Source organism: Equus caballus, chromosome 27 (genome assembly GCF_041296265.1).
Source record: "Equus caballus isolate H_3958 breed thoroughbred chromosome 27, TB-T2T, whole genome shotgun sequence".
Lineage (NCBI taxonomy): Eukaryota > Metazoa > Chordata > Mammalia > Perissodactyla > Equidae > Equus > Equus caballus.
Window position 1 is genome coordinate 37,175,961 of NC_091710.1, and position 16,406 is coordinate 37,192,366.

A 16,406-nucleotide genomic window follows, 5' to 3' on the forward strand; every position below is an offset into this window, starting at 1 on the left:
GACTGTATTTCCTTTGTCTTGCATTTTCTATGCATGTTTTCCTCCCTTTGTTTCTTTTCCTGGATTGATTTAAGCTTTCTTCCCCCTATTTAATTTTTTGTACTGCTTTGGAAGCTGAAGCCTTTATATCTATCTTTTAATCACTTCCCTTGAAATATTATCATGTGTATTTAATCAATTTTATTATGCATTTCTTACCTCACTGTCCTTGAATTATACCCTCCTGATAACCAAGCACACATTACCCAACATATTTGTCAGGTTTTTGTGGTAACATATATATGAGAAACATAAAATTTATCATTTTAACCATTTTTAAGTGTACATTTACATTGTTGCACAACCGTCACCACCATTCATCTACATAACATTTGTTTCTCCTTCCCAAACTGAAACTCTGTACCCACTAAACAGTAACTCCCCGTTCTTCTCTCCCCTCAGCACCTGGAAACTGCCATTCTACTTTCTGTCTCTCCAGTTTAACTACTTTAGGCCTCACGAAGTGGAATTATGCTGTATTTGTCCTTTTGTGACTGGCTTATATGATGTCTACAAGGTTTATCCCTGTTTCAAAATACGTCAGAATTTTTCTCTTTTTTTAACGTTAATATTACATTGTATGCATATGTCACATTTTGTTTATCCATTCACCCGTGGTTGGACACCCGGGTTGCTTCCCTCTTTTGGCAATTGTGAATAATGCTAACTATGGACATGGCTGTGCAACTATCGGTTTGAGTATCTGCTTTCAGTACTTTTGGACATACACCAAGAATTGGAATTTCTAGATCATACGGTACTTTTATTTTTAATTTTATGAAGAACAACCATACTGTTTTTCATATTGGTGCACAATTTTCATTCCCACCACCAATTTGCTCGAAAAAAATATATGCGTGGATGACCAGTAGAGTAGAATATGATGGATATTTCAGAAGAAGTACAAATGAAATATATGGAATATAGAATGATGTTTCCAAACATGGATCTTGTTTCAACAGGAGTACTAGTTTAAATGTATTTTCCTTCCAGACCTCAGACAGAAAATGAATTTCTGAGACAGGATCTGATAATGTGCATTTTATGTATGCCTACATTTGAGAATCACTCATCAAAGGAAGGAGACATTATTTTCAATCTTGAGTTTAAAGCAGGTTTTACAGAATTAAGCTTGTGCATAGACTGAGCATCCAGTTGAGAGAGAACAACTAAATATTTAAGAGAAAGAGCTTCCCAGACAGGAAGAAATGGAAGGTGCCTTAAATAAATGCGGTAGAGTTATTCTTGAAGTGCAAGATGCCTACTTACCTTTTCTTTCCTTTGATTTACTATAAAAAACTTCTCGGAGAAAGATATGATTGCAATGGGTTATTAAAAGAAGCAAAAGTAACTTGTTGAATGATGAGTTGCTTAAAGTATATCTGCAAGGATAGTGGGAAGAATGCTGTGCATACTGGCTGTTAACCAAAAAGTTTTCTTGACTATAACTAAGAAAATATATTTGAGATAAATGGCACAGTGGTTACTCATTTGAATTAATGAATTGATTAATCATAAGATTGTTTTAAGAAAAAGGAAGTTGTAGTAGGTACAGTCAACAAATTCTGAATTTGCCACCATCACTTAAAGCCATTTCCAAATAAAGAATGTGAATACTAGTATTGCGTTTTTATTATATTCATTACCGTCTCATGCTCAGTTCATAACTGATTTTGGACTTATATTTATAGTTTTAAGTGCCATACATTTTATAAGGTCTTCTACATCATCTCACAAACCTCTAAAGAATGAAACTAAGTCCTGTTCAAAATATATCTACTTCATTAAAGAGCATATAACTGGAAGAAAAAGGAAAGTACCTACCATATTAGTGAAAGCATGCCTATTAATTCTGGAAGGATTTAAATAACACAGATGTGAATTTAGTTTACTTAGGTTTCAGAATATACAGCATATGCTGATTTTTAAATCTAAACACTGTAAGAGCAGCTGCAAAGTGATGAAAGTGATCACATCATGTTAGGCTTAATCAGAATAGCTCTTGAGACAGTAATGGCGTTGATCTGTTGAAAGAAACAGCTGGCTTTGTTTTGCCTTATAATTCCCAGCAATATGGAGGAAATCCAGCTGCTGATAATTCTGATTAATTATGTATCAAACTGCAGGGTTTTTTTGCTGTAATAGTTGAACATAAAGTTTCCAAGGTTTTTCTTGTTTTAATTTTTAATATATTAATGACAGATACTTTCCACCGAATTTGATTTTATATATGAAATTATACAGAACCTGATTCAGGATGTGAAGAAACTGCTCCAGCTACAGCATTTGAGCTGCATAGCGGTAAATTTTGACCTTGTCAGGGAGAGACAGCTGAATTATGATTCAGCTCCTGTGAAAAATGATATGTCTCCAATATTAGATTAATTTCCTGTAAACTTTACTATTCGGCATTACCAAACCTTGTAAATGTCATCTTTATCCATCATCTTGAGGTATTTTGATGTTGCTTGTATAGTAATTTTGATTTCATTTTCAGTTTTTCTAAAGAGACAGCTATTTCCCTATTAAATCACACTCTATGTTTTTATTACAAATTTCATCAAAAGATCTACAGTATCCTTTTGAAAAATTAATAATGCTTGTTTAGTTTCCACATAAATTAGGTGACAGAAGGACGGGTAAAGTGGAGAGTCAGAGAATAAATATTATACTTAAATTAGTGTATTTTCATACAATATAGAAACAAACTATTACTGACTTACAGTTAATTCATTCTGTTAATGCGTGGTTTTTGCAGAATTTGAAATTGCTAAGCATCCAAGTTTATCATGACTTCATTAGGGGGTAAAGAACACTGCACAAGGATCAAGAGACTTGGGTGTTCTAGTCCTAGCCAACTAAGTCACTGTATTACCATGAATGCAATATTTAGTTTCAACGGAGCTCTCTTTATTCGTTTACCAAAAAACGTAATTAAAGCATCCATTTCAAAACTCACTTCTGGTTCAAGTGTGCCTTAATGTTATAAATTTATTACGTTTAGCGGACAATTTTTGTTTTCATGTCTAAATTTTATGCATAGACATATGTAAATTCAAAATAAATATATCAAATCAATATTCATTTATTGAGTACCTATTAAATATTAAATGAAAAGAACTGTGTACCTTACAGAGAATAATAATCCTAGACGTAAAAAAATTGAAAAATGGCCACAGGACTTTGTAACTCTAGATTAGTTGCTAGAGTCGATTTCTCCACTGCTTGGATCTGGGCTTGCTTTGTGACGTGATTTGACCTACTACTGCAGGAGTGACATCGTTCCAGTCCTGACACTAGGCCTCCAGAAGCCTTGCAGCTTTCCTTCTTGTTCCCTTGGAACCCTGATCTGCCAAGCCAAAGTTAACAAGCCAAGTCAACTGTGAACAACCTAACGTTAGTCTGCTAGATTTTGAGACAAACAGCCAAGCCAAAAAGTAACCTGTAGATGCATGCATGAGCCTAGTTGAGAAGCAGACAAACCATCCAGGTGAGTCTAGCCCAAACTGCCGAGTGACAGAGTTATGAGCTAAATAAATGTCACTTGTTTTAAGCCACAAAGCTTTGGGGCAGCTCATTGTGTAGCAATAAATAACCAGTATAGTAGTTAACATTCACTGAGCGTCTAACATGTGTCAAGCATTAGTTCAGGCATATAACATAGGTTATCTCATTACCATCTTTCCCCAAATCTTTTAAATAGAAATTATGTTTACTTCCAGTTTACAGATGAGGCTCATGAAGCATAGAGTTTACTTGACTTGCCCAAGGTTACAGAGCTAGTAAGCTGTGGAACCATGGTTTAATCTTGTCATTTTGACTTCAAGGGCTGAAATCACAGCAAATACTTTTCTACTCTTAAATAAAATGGAGTTTGGGTTTTCTTGTGTCTTACTCTCTATAATGACATAGTTGTCTGCATACACGAATACCTACATATGTATGCGTTTATATTATTGCCATCCACCTTTGTAAAAGAATCTACCCATATGTTTTCCGATTTAAAATATTGGCAAATTTAATGCAGTACACTTGTCTGAACGTTGACCATTTTTCCCTTTCTTGAATTCTTTGTTACATGAGCCCTTGAAACAGTGTTTGCCATGGCTACCAGAGCTCTGAAGTCAACTTGTTTGTCACTATCACCTCCAGTGAAGAAGGAAGATTATGCCTCACCTTTCAAGTTGTAGATCAAGGTATATTTCAATAGTAGTGACAATGTCTGACTGATCGTTTAGTGCATTGAAATGGTACCATTTGAACTATGTATTAATTAAGGATAAATTATTATTTTGAGGTCTGACCTCAGATCATTATTTTTTCTATGTGAAAATATATTTTGAATAATTAACAATGGATTTACCAATCATCTCTGTAAATCTTTTTGAATGTGAGGGACTTCCCATGTATGTAACATACACATATATGTATAAATATGTATGTTTATTCATACATGTTATTCATACATTTATATGTTATATGCACATGTCTTTTAATTTTAACTCTACTACTAATGAAAATAAAATTTCTAGTACAAGTACTGTCGGTTTAATTAGTTTATAAAATTCCATGAAGTGAACATTTTTCATAATTATATCTGCAATATTTTTCTTAAAATAGTTGCAGAGAAAGGTGATTTATAATAAAAAGTGGGAGGAAATATTCCAGTGAAGTCAACTAAAATGAATGTTGCATTTTTTTGGTTGCTAAATAATAAATAGATTATATAATTTATTTGTTTAATTAATTTTTTTATTAAGTTATGCAGCATTGGATGATTTAAACCCACTTAAATAGACAAAGGTATATAAGGAATCCACTGAAAATTGGTTAAAATATAATTTATTTTTCATCATAATCACAGACAATAAAGTGGGAGACAAAAAATACTTTAGTGTGTGTAAGGATAATCTAACTGACCAAATGGTTTTATCAAAGAGAGATTTAGTTATTGCTTTATTCAGAACTATCTACATTGACTAATAATTAAATGTATGGCATTGTACCGAATTAGTTGTGCAGTTTGCAAAACTCTTCTTCATGCTTCATTTGCGTTATATTGCAACTCATAAAAGATGTCTGCATACTTAACCAAGAATTATCCTTTGTTTATAGCAAACACATTGCTGCAAAAACAAATCCCCAAAGACAAAAGAGAAGTATTGGCTGATATAAACCTAAGGGTTTGGAATTGCTTAAAATGAAATTCAGAAATTATAATTTTGCCAAAAATTCTCCTGGTGAAATAATTAAATTTGTCCTTATCTGAATTGACTAGACAGTCTTGTAGACAAAGTGAAATTCGTCGGATAATTTATAACACTTTATGTCATCACTAGCTCTTATGTTAATGATTGGCTTTTGGGAAGCCATCTGGTGGCAAAATACCTTAGATCTAAATGAGACTAAGATGAGCTCTAATTTTTTTGCAAGAATTCATAGGGGATCTCTAAGGGTTGGCATTGAAATTGGCATATGGGAGTCCATTCAAGAACAACATTCTAATTGCCTTCCTATCCCCTCTCCCACAAAAAAAGAAAGGAATTTCAGCCAAAGGGATGAGATCACGCCGTCTTTCCATTGACAGTGGAAATCATATTTGGATTCAGGAAATAATAAGTTAAAAGGATTGCACAAGAATGCAAGTTCTCACTCCAGTCTTTACCTGATGCGCAGTGACTGCACTGATCAAGGATGGGGCATTGCAGCAGACCACTCCTAATGAGGGCCTCTCGCCTTCCTGGCTCTCTCTCCACGTGGACTCTCATCTTTCATTTGCCTGCCCTGAATTTCTTTACAGCATCCTATTGACATGTGACTGCAGCTGCACAACTGACTCAAGGAAAGAACTACCCAGAAAAGGCTTTCTCGATTTCCTGACCCATAAAATGCCACAATGGCTTGACCTAAGTTTTAGGATAATTTTTCATGTAGCAACGGTAACTGGAAGAGAAAATGTCTTGCCATATTTAAGGCATATTTTCAGTCTGGCTCCATTCCAATGAAAATCATAGAGATTATGAGTTTTTGAATGTGTAATATACCACCCACTTATTAACGGATAATTAGGCTGGTTATAAACACTTCTTCATATTAAATGTTAACTCTGTATACTTATCTCTTTACAATAACTTAATATTTGAATGCAGTAATATTTAGTCTGAGCTCTTTCTGAATTTAGACTTCCACATTTAAATGTACATTAAGATTCTCAAGTACAATTTGTTATATGATCTCCAAGCTTTCAGTTTATATTCCTTTAAGGTTCTGAAAAAGCTCATTAATAATTACCAAAAGTGGGGCAGGAAACACCTGAGAAAGTAGCGTTAGAGCATGAAGTCAATTTCAAATGAAACTTTATGAATCTGTGATATTTATTAAGTGGACCCGAATGGCAGTAATTCCTCCTCCCCAATATTGGGCTAGAATCGGAGATCATCATGTACTGTCCAAAATTTGGAAAAGAGTCTTTTGTGTTCAAGCTGACGTTGTCATTGATATCCACACTGTTAAGGACCATGTGACCCTTTAAAGTTAAATTTAAGCAAGAGAATTGTTAAGTTTGGAATTCAAAAAGCCCGGTTAGCCATCTCTCTAGGTGCACCCCGTATCCTTCTCCCGGGAGTTTCTTTCACTTTGGAGGATTATGGCCAGCAGTGGGGGGCCCTTGATGTCCTATCTTCTCCTACCAGCTATGAGATTCACGGATCCCCATCCAGTTTCCTAGTCATGGGAACCCCCCGTCTAGGGGGAGCTTCATGGGTGTGTGACCAGCGCAATGTCACAGGTCCTGTGTCACTCACAGGCTTGGGATTTAATGCTCTTTGGTTGCTGTCTTAACAATCTTAACAAGTTTACCTTTGAATTTGTATTTGATAAGTGGTGTCTGATGGGAGAAGCAGGGTGTGCCAGCAGCCTGGAGCATGGATTCACACATGGTCTTTCCTTAGGGCCTCCTTGCTTCTCTTGGGCAAGTTGTAGGGAGCCGGCTCCCCAGTCTCCACCCAGTGACTGCTGCCACCCTGCACCCCAAGGGGGGACACAGTTGTGGGGAGGGTCGGGGTTGGGTACATGCTCAGGAGCCTAGTCAAAGTGGGGCCTAAGGCACCTGTGAGGGTCTGTACTTCCCCATGAGTTGTCCTATGCTGAGGGAGTGTGACATTAAGAGCAAATTTTAAAATACCACGACTGGTTAAGAGACATCGCAAAAGAAAGGAAGAAGCATTCTTCTTCCATTTTGAACAAGAGGCCCTGCATTTTTATTCTGCACTGAGCTGCACAAATTATGTAGCAGATCTTACCTCCATCCATACTTCTTTCGCTTCCTGCTCTTTCTACCCCCATCCCTCTAGCATGACCTCAGAAACCAATCCCGAGAAATTGTGATTGTCTTTGAAGTTTGTAATTTCACAAAGAGCCAAGGGGGCACAAAACATCTAGGCAACATTCTTGGGTCACGGAATGGGAAAAAAACAGCAAAAAAATAAATAAATAAAGACGACTTAAATTGAATAAATTATCCTACCGTAATAATTGGGTTTAAATGCCTTTTGACTTTATCTCATTTGATCCCCACAGCTGAGTTATGGAGTGGATGTCATTTTGCAGATAGTTATACATTAAAATGTTCAAATATAAGATGGAGCTGTTTTGGTATTGGCATTCCAGCTGGGTGGACAAGGCCATATTCAGCAGGACTCAGAATAACCACCCATAGCTATGTACACATATATAATAAAATAACTAATACGAGGGGACATTATGACAATTCGTGTCCTCTTTACTGGATTAAATTCTCTTTATGGTATTTCATGAAGACAAATCTTTCAGATAATTCATGAATGGAAGGGGTTATCTTTTGTTTATTTGAATTAAGAAAAAGAATTTCACATTTATTGAAAAAATGGTATGTTTGGAGTCACCAAATCTTCCTAATTTGCTTGGTTTTATTGTTTTTTTCTTGGTTTTGGCATTGAGAGTCCTGTGTTCTAGGGGAAACTGTTCAGTCTCAGGCAAATCAGGACCATTGGTCACCCCATGTGTGCTGTTTATTATGGTGGGCCCATATATAGTTAGCTTAGAATAATATCTTTAATAAAATACAGACAAATACTCAGAGGCAAAGAAGGAAGCCTTATGAGAAATGCCAATCTATTTGTATTAGAGAAAATGAATCGGAAAGTGGTGAATATGTGGAAATGTTAGATCAGGGAATGCTAATGAAAGCAAATCCCAGAAATCCTGATGAAGAGTGAAATTCAGGAGTAAATGACAAGTTTTTAATTAGCTGTTCATTGTGTGATGAAATATTGAAGGACAGCAGAATTTTACAAAATTACATGGAATCACATCAACAAGTTCTGAATACCTGGTGATTTGAAGAACATCGCAATATCAAACCATTAGGGAACATTTGAGAAGATGTAATATTTGTATAAAACAAAAGTACAGTGCTGAACAGGTTTGATTTTCTTTAATTGTAGTGTCATTTTTATTCCATTATAACTTAGAAGACAATAAGAGTTTTATATTTGTCCCTTTAGTTATAGCTGCAGGTACAGATAAGATTTTTAGCAGCAGCATCTTAGACTAAAACAACAAACAATGTGTTTTATGATTCACTAACCATGCTAATACATATATATTTTGCCAGTCAGTTTGAATAACAGATTTAAAGCTCACTGTTCCTTTTCTGCAGAGTTTACTGATTTAATTTATTTTTAAATAACCTGATGAGGAAATAAAAGCAAGTTTTGATTATGCTACCAATCCGACTACAAATGGTTTCTTTTAGTCTCTGCACCTTTATACACCAGATTTTGCTTAGAATTTTTCTCAGGCATTTTCCTGGTCATGGTAAATTTTTTTCTTTGTCTTTTTTTAATTTCTAAATTTCCATACTAATCAAGATGATTTATGTCAATGTTATGACAATTACTTGCCAATAAAATATGTTGCAAATCTGCAAAGTGATTTCTCCTTATTATCCTAATTATTACTCAAACACTTTCAATTTGTCCTTGAATATCACTGATTGCATACTTGATTTTTGTTTTAATTTTATCTCTTTTCATTTAGTTTTAGCTATTAATAAAAGAAGAATAAATAGGTAAAGAAATCAAGAATTCAGAAAGTTGGGGCCGGCCTGGTGGCATAGCGGTTAGGTTTGCACGCTCTGCTTCAGGGACTGGGGTTTGCAGGTTCAGATCCCGGATGCAGACCTAGCACCACTCGTCAAGCCATGCTGTGGTGGCATCCGACGTAAAATAGAAGATTGGTACAGATTTTAGCTCAGCAACAATCTTCCTCAAACAAAAAGAGAAATATGGGCAACAGACTTTATCTCAGGGTCAATCTTCCTTCCCCCACCAAAAAAAGGAAAGAATTCAGAAAGTCAAATAAACCAAAACGTGAGCCAAAGGAGAACTCTTCCAAGCACCACTGAAAGTAACTTTTAGAAAAAGGCCAACAAATGTGGGAACACCCCCTTCACTTTTCACCATCTACATTCATCTACAGCCAGTTTTTGGACTTCTATTGAGGTCTAGCAGCAGGCAGGAAGTGGAAGACAACCATATTCTAGAAAGCAGGTAATCTATCCAGAGGACTGTAGGCTGATAGCACAGTCATCTTGATGAGAAGGAAACACAAGACTCAACTTTCTCCTATCCACTTGTGCCAAGGGCTCACATCGTTATTTCTCTGAACTCCCCTGGCAATTTCCACGTCCTCCCGCAACTGTCATTGAATTTCATTACCATGCAGTTTGGCAGCAATGCCAGCAAGGGCACTGAGCAGCGGTGACTGCAGTGTTGGCACTGGCCCCCTCCCTCTCTTCCACTTCTCAAGGGTGAGTCTCGATGGATAATTAAGTTATAGTTGAGGAAACAACATAGTGAGTGTCATTTAGTGGACTGATTAGCAATAAAATGAACCAGAGAACTAACCATGTGATTCCACGGACACTGAGATATGCATGCATATTAGCTGAATAAGACACATTCTTTTTAGTTTTATCATTTTACCTATAATAATATAATTAGTGAGTACATAAACTTAAGTATGTCTCAGATATGGTACATGTTATGATTAAAGCAATATTCTCCTTACATTTTAAAATATTTCTGTAGATTTTTGAATATCTATTTCTATAAATTTTTCTGTGTGTTTTTGGATTTGCTAGAAAACAATGCAGCTATCTCCTCTTCCTAACCTTAGCACTTAATATTGCCCCCCCTACTGTGACTATCACTGAATGGTTTCTGTTTTAATGTATTGTAAAGAACATATTTCACAAAATTCAATGGGCTTTCAATAATAGATTTTCTATAAATCTAGGCCTGAAATAAGAAACAAGTTTACAATGAGTTTAAATTTCTTTTAAAGTATTTTACACTTTGAGAATTATTTCCTATTTCCTTTACTCTGTTCCTAACGTTTATTTGTTTCCCAGAAGATTCCTTTACATTTGTTTATGAACATTCTCAGGAAAGTACTATAATATGTGAAGGTGTCCTAGCATTGTGGCTCTCACTATTAAACTGAGAATGTGAAGGTTGTTTATGTAGACAAAGAATCACATTTAATAAATTTTCTGTAACAATAAGCTAAGGTCATCAGACAAGGGAACACACACACCTGCAGAAAATAAGCTTTGTGATAGATGATATCTATATATAAACAGGGACGTATTTGTAGCTTATAATATTAAAGAAAAGGAAAATAATAGAGGATTATGTTGGGTCACTGAATTATGTGCTGATGTTTCGATAGTGGCAAAAACAAGAAAAACCAAATAAATAAATTTTGTCCTAAAACTTAATATTAAATATACAACATAATAAAATTCAATATTATTAAGAGACGTAAGTTTCAACAAAGCATTAACTATATGGCATGTGTTAGGGTTTAAAAGGTGTTTTCTGGCAGGTATATTATATGACTTGTCATGTCACGGAGAAAGCAGTTTTTATTATAATCAGAAATCAAAAAGCAAATAATATAGTGTAGAGTGCTCCATTCTTCAAGAAGGCATTCTTTTATTTAATACCTTTCTAAATCCTAATAAGATTTAATTTTGCCATGATTTCCTCAAACCTTTCCACCAACGGGAATTCATATGGCATAATATTTAAATAAGACATCTGCCTACCTATAGAAACCTTTACAGTTTTCCAACAATATAAATTACATGAATAGAATGATGAAAATATCATTGTTGTTGTATCTTTACATTTTTCTATAACCATAGGAAACTGAAAAGGAATAATAGAACATTTTAATGTATATGGGAAATGATAGTTGTGTAGAAAAAGAATGTGATCACCAGTATCTTACCTTGATTGTTAATTCCTTCTTTGCTTACTATAAAAATATTGTAAATCACATAATAGAGCAAGTGATCATTAGTGCCATCCACAAATACTTTTGGTTCCCTGCCTTCCTGACACAGGGTTGCATTGCGCTTTCCCACAGTCACTGAAGTAAGAGCCATGTGACAGGTTCTGGCCAATGATTTAAGAGCCAAATATTTTAATTTGGTGATGAGAGATCTTCTAGCTATACTGTATATTATATTAGCCACTAGCTACAGTTGTGGGTTCAATTATGTTGAAATTCAAAGTTCATATGTTGAAGTCCTAACCCTTAGTAGTCAGAATGTGACCTTATTTGGAGAGAGCTTCCTTGCAGAAGTAATCAAGCTAAAATGGGGTCCTTAGGATGGGCCCTAATCCAATATGACTGATGTCTTTATAAAAAAGGGAAATTTGGTCACAGAGACATAAATAAAGGGCAGATGATGTGAAGAGACATAGGTAAAACATGACCACTTACAAGCCAAGGAGAGACGACTGGAACACATTCTTCCTCACAACCCTTAAAAGGAATCAAACCTGCTAACACTTTGACTCAAGACTTCTAGCTGCCAGCACTGTGAGACAATGAATTTCTGTTGGTTAAGCCATGCTGTCTGTGGTACTTTGTTTCAGCAGTCCTAGCCAATTAATGCACTACATATACTATGTTAATGGATTTGAAGACTCAATATTTTTAAGACATTAGTTCTCCCCAAATTGATCTATAGATTCAATCCAATCCAATCACACAGTAGGATCTTTGAAGAAATTGATAAGCTGATATTAAAATTTAGGTAGAAATACAAAAGATCAGAAGCAGCCAAAAGAAATTCAAAAAGGAGAACAAAATTGGATTAATATTGCTACCAGATTACGTAAATAAGTATCTAAACCCAATAAGAAAATCAAAAACCCAGTGAAAAATGGTAAAAAATTTAAATACTTTATTATTCAGATTTATGGATTGTTAACAATAGAGTTACACATGAAAAGATGCTCAATGTCATTAACCATAATGGAAATGCAAATTATAACCCAATGAGAGAACATTTCACATCTATTAGAATAGATAAAAGTCAAGCTGACCATACCACATGTTGGCAACAACTTGAGCACCTGGAACTCTAAAAACTGTTAATAGAAGTAGAAAATGATACCACCCCTTGAGAAACAATTTGGCAGTTTCTTAAAAAGCTAAACATACACCTACCATATTTCTCCTACCAAAGAGAAATAAAAGCATCTGTCCATACAAAGACTTCTATGCAGATGCTCATTTCTAATATTCCCAAACTGAAAACAACTCAATGTGCATCAACTAGTGAATGGATAAAAATCTTGTGGTATATCAATAAAATGGAATACAGCTCAGCAACAAGAAAAGATGAACTATTGCTAGAAGTAGCACTCGTGAATCTCAAAATAATTATGCTGAGTGCAGGAAGCCTTCCAGAGAAAAATATTGCACACTGAACGATTCCATTTATACAAAATTTTGGAAAATGTAAATTAATCTAGAGTGACAGAAAGATCAGTGATTGCCTGGGAAGAGGGAGAGGGGACAAAAGCAGCAGGAGGGAGAAATTACAAACTGGCATGCAGACAATTTAGGGTGACGGATATGTTCATTACCTCGAGTGTTGAAATGGTTTCATTCGTATATACATATTTCAAAGCCTATCAAATTGTACAGTCTAACTCTGTCTAAATAAGGATATTAAAATCATGTTAAGTGGCAAGTCTGAAAGAATTTAAGAGATTACGAATAATGAGGTTTCTTCTTGATGAAATGTCAAAGAATGTTGTTTATTCAGAGAGTGGAGGAAATTTTGGGGATGGTGGCAATTATGTTTTACAGTAAAAGTGATAAAATAATAAAATAAAATGTTAATAAGAATTTTCATGAGATTATAAAGAGTTACAATTATTAATCTGAGCTGGCACAGTCATTTGAAACATACTCTTTTCCCAGTAGCACTCAACTGTTCCACTTTAGGTCTGAAAAAGACATTTTAGAATGTAACCAGGTATAGGAATATTTTGGATTTGTATAGTAGAAGGATACAAACATTGAATGGGCTGGTTAAAGAATAGTTCGTTTGCCTGGAAGGGCAAGTCAGTGAGGGTAGGAGGATAAAAGATACCAAGACTGAGATACTGAGAGAACTCAGGAAAGCAAAGTGCAGGTGGCTGTGAGATATTGGGAAAATTGGAAGGATTGATGCTCATAACAAGATTGTCAAATATGAATATTTTAGTTTTCAGATATTGAGCAGTTTTGCATAAAAATCTTTGCTTTCTGCCTTTGTTTCATGTGTTTTGGAGGGGAGTGGAACAGAATTAGATATATTTTAAAGGACATCTGGAATTGGGAGAAATATTAAGAAACACTACTTCATGCCAACCACTCAAGTGAAAAATGTGCTTACTGCTATGTTATAGGAATACATTAATGATTTCACTATAGTATAATAAGATTCAGTTAGAAAATATTTGTAACTGTGCCACAAATGTGTCAGACAGAGGATATCAAAAAAGAAAGGTGTAATGGAGCTTGTTCACTAGCACTCACAATTCAATATGGGAGGCAGAGACGTAAAGAAACAATGAAAATTATTGAGGGCTTGTGAAAATGGAACAACATATAAATAGAGTGACAGGGTAGAGATAATACAGAAAACTGCTTAGGGGACCTTGTAGAGGAGATTGCATCTGACCAGGGCTTTGAATGATAAATAAGAATTTGCCAATTAGAAGAGGACAAAGGGAAGATTAGTTTGGGCAAAAGAAATACTATGTACAAAAATGTAGGGTAATCAAACAGTTTGGACTCTGATATCATATCTTCCAAAACGCTAACATGGGCTAGAAAATACAGTTTTAAGAATCATGAATGTATAACAAAGAAAAGTCACTATGTGTCCATTTGATAATATATATGGTATTTCAAATATATTACAAGAAAGCTTACTTTTAAAAGTAAATCTAAATTGAATAATCTCCAAAGAACACATAAAATACAGATAGTAACTAAAGTGACTACTATAGCTTACTGGTTTCTTTTTGACCAATAGCATAGGCATAATGTAGGTGAAATAACTACAACTAAACATAGAATACTATCCTAGCTATTAGTTATTGTTTTCTGAGTGTATGTTAAAGTAAGGATAAGACACTGGAAGAATTGTATTAAAGAAGGTAGAAGTTGATCTTCCTCTCAGGTAATAGCCTGAAATGAAGCTCCAATTGTCAGGTGGCTGTTACCTACGCAGTCATTCAAGGACAAGGTCTTTTTTGTCTTGCTGCTCCTCAGTCTTCTAGGACATTGTCATCACCATATGGTCAAAATAAGGTTGCTCTGGTTTCCAGTTGACTGTAAGGGGAAAGAGAGTGCCGAAGAGCCCTGCCATTCTCTTTTAGCCTAGTCTTCCAAGGTGCGCGTTATTCCTGTTCAGATGTTACTGGAAAGACCTCAGACACATACTACAGCCAACAGCAAAAAAAAAAAAAAAATACCCAAAAGAAACATAGTTCTGCCACATGCCCATGATAAAAGAGAAAACGGATTTCATGGATAGCAAGCGATATTCACTTTAAAGAACCAGACCTCACATCCTCTTTGGAATATTCCCACTCCATGAATCTGATAGGGAGGGAACCTGAGCTGTGGGATACTAGAGTTCAGCCTCTCTGGGACATAGGTTTGTGCCCAGACTTTGAGAATCAGACACACTGGTGCCACACTTGACTCAATAGGCATTTGACACAAGAGGGATGGATTATGGTGGCACTAACAATAGTAGTAGCTGCAAAGTAGAGCCTTGGGTCCCCGAGCTCAGCTGTAGCATCAGGGACTACAGAGATAGTCAGATGCAATGAGGAACACTCATAAAAACCTGTGCATAGGTGCACACCATATACATACATACACATATATGTGTGTGTCAGAGGTGCACTCATCTCTAGGTGTGTGCTTGGGTCTGGAGCTCAGTGGTTACAACAAAAGTCTTTGTGTTCTCATCAAAGAAGATCTATAAGGGGTTCGGTCTCTTGTTCTGAAAGGCCCTTGTCTTGATCCATTCAGGTTGCCATAACAAGATACCATGGATTGAGTGGCTTATAAAAAACAGAAATTTATTTCTCACAGTTCTGGAGTCTGGGAAGTCCAAGATCAAGTGTCTGATTCAACTGGCAGATTCAGTGTCTGGTGAGAGCCAGCTTCCCGCATTATAGACAGCTGTCTTTGCTGTGTTCTCACGTGGTAGAAGGGCAAAGGAGCTCTCTGGGGTCTCTTTTATAAGAGCACCAATCCTATTCCTGAGGGCCCTGTTTTCATTATCTGACCATCTTCTCAACGCCTCTCCTCCAAATACCATCACGCTGAGGATTAGGTTTCAACATACGAATTTTGGGGTGACACAAACATTCAGTCTACAGCAGCTCCCAATGATTCTGGAAGCTACTCAATATGCTTTTTTTAATCATTGATATGTATTTTGCACAGATTAACATGTACAGAACTTAAATGTACATATACACCAATTTAACCATCCCTCATTAATGTATAGAATATTTTCATAACTGCTACAGGTTTTCCATGCCCCTTCGTCATCAGAATGCCCTCCCTTGAGGGAGGCACTATTCTACTTCCATCTGTACAGATTAGTTTTGGTGATTTAAACTTTATATGAATGGAACCATATGGTATACATCCTTTTGTGTCTGACTTCTTGTGCTCAATCTAATATTTTTGAAATTCATCCATGTTATTACAAGGGGCAGTAATTCACATCTATTTTATTGCTGAGAGGTATTCCTTTGTATGAAATGGTACAATTTGTTTTCTCATTCTCCTGCTGGTGTGTATTTTATTTGTTTTCAGTTTCGGGCTATTATGAATTAATCTACTGTGGACATTCATACACATGTCTTCTTTGCGGACATGTGTCTTCATTTCTTTGGAGTGAATACCTAGGAGGAGAATTCCTGGGTCAATATGCTTTTATTAAA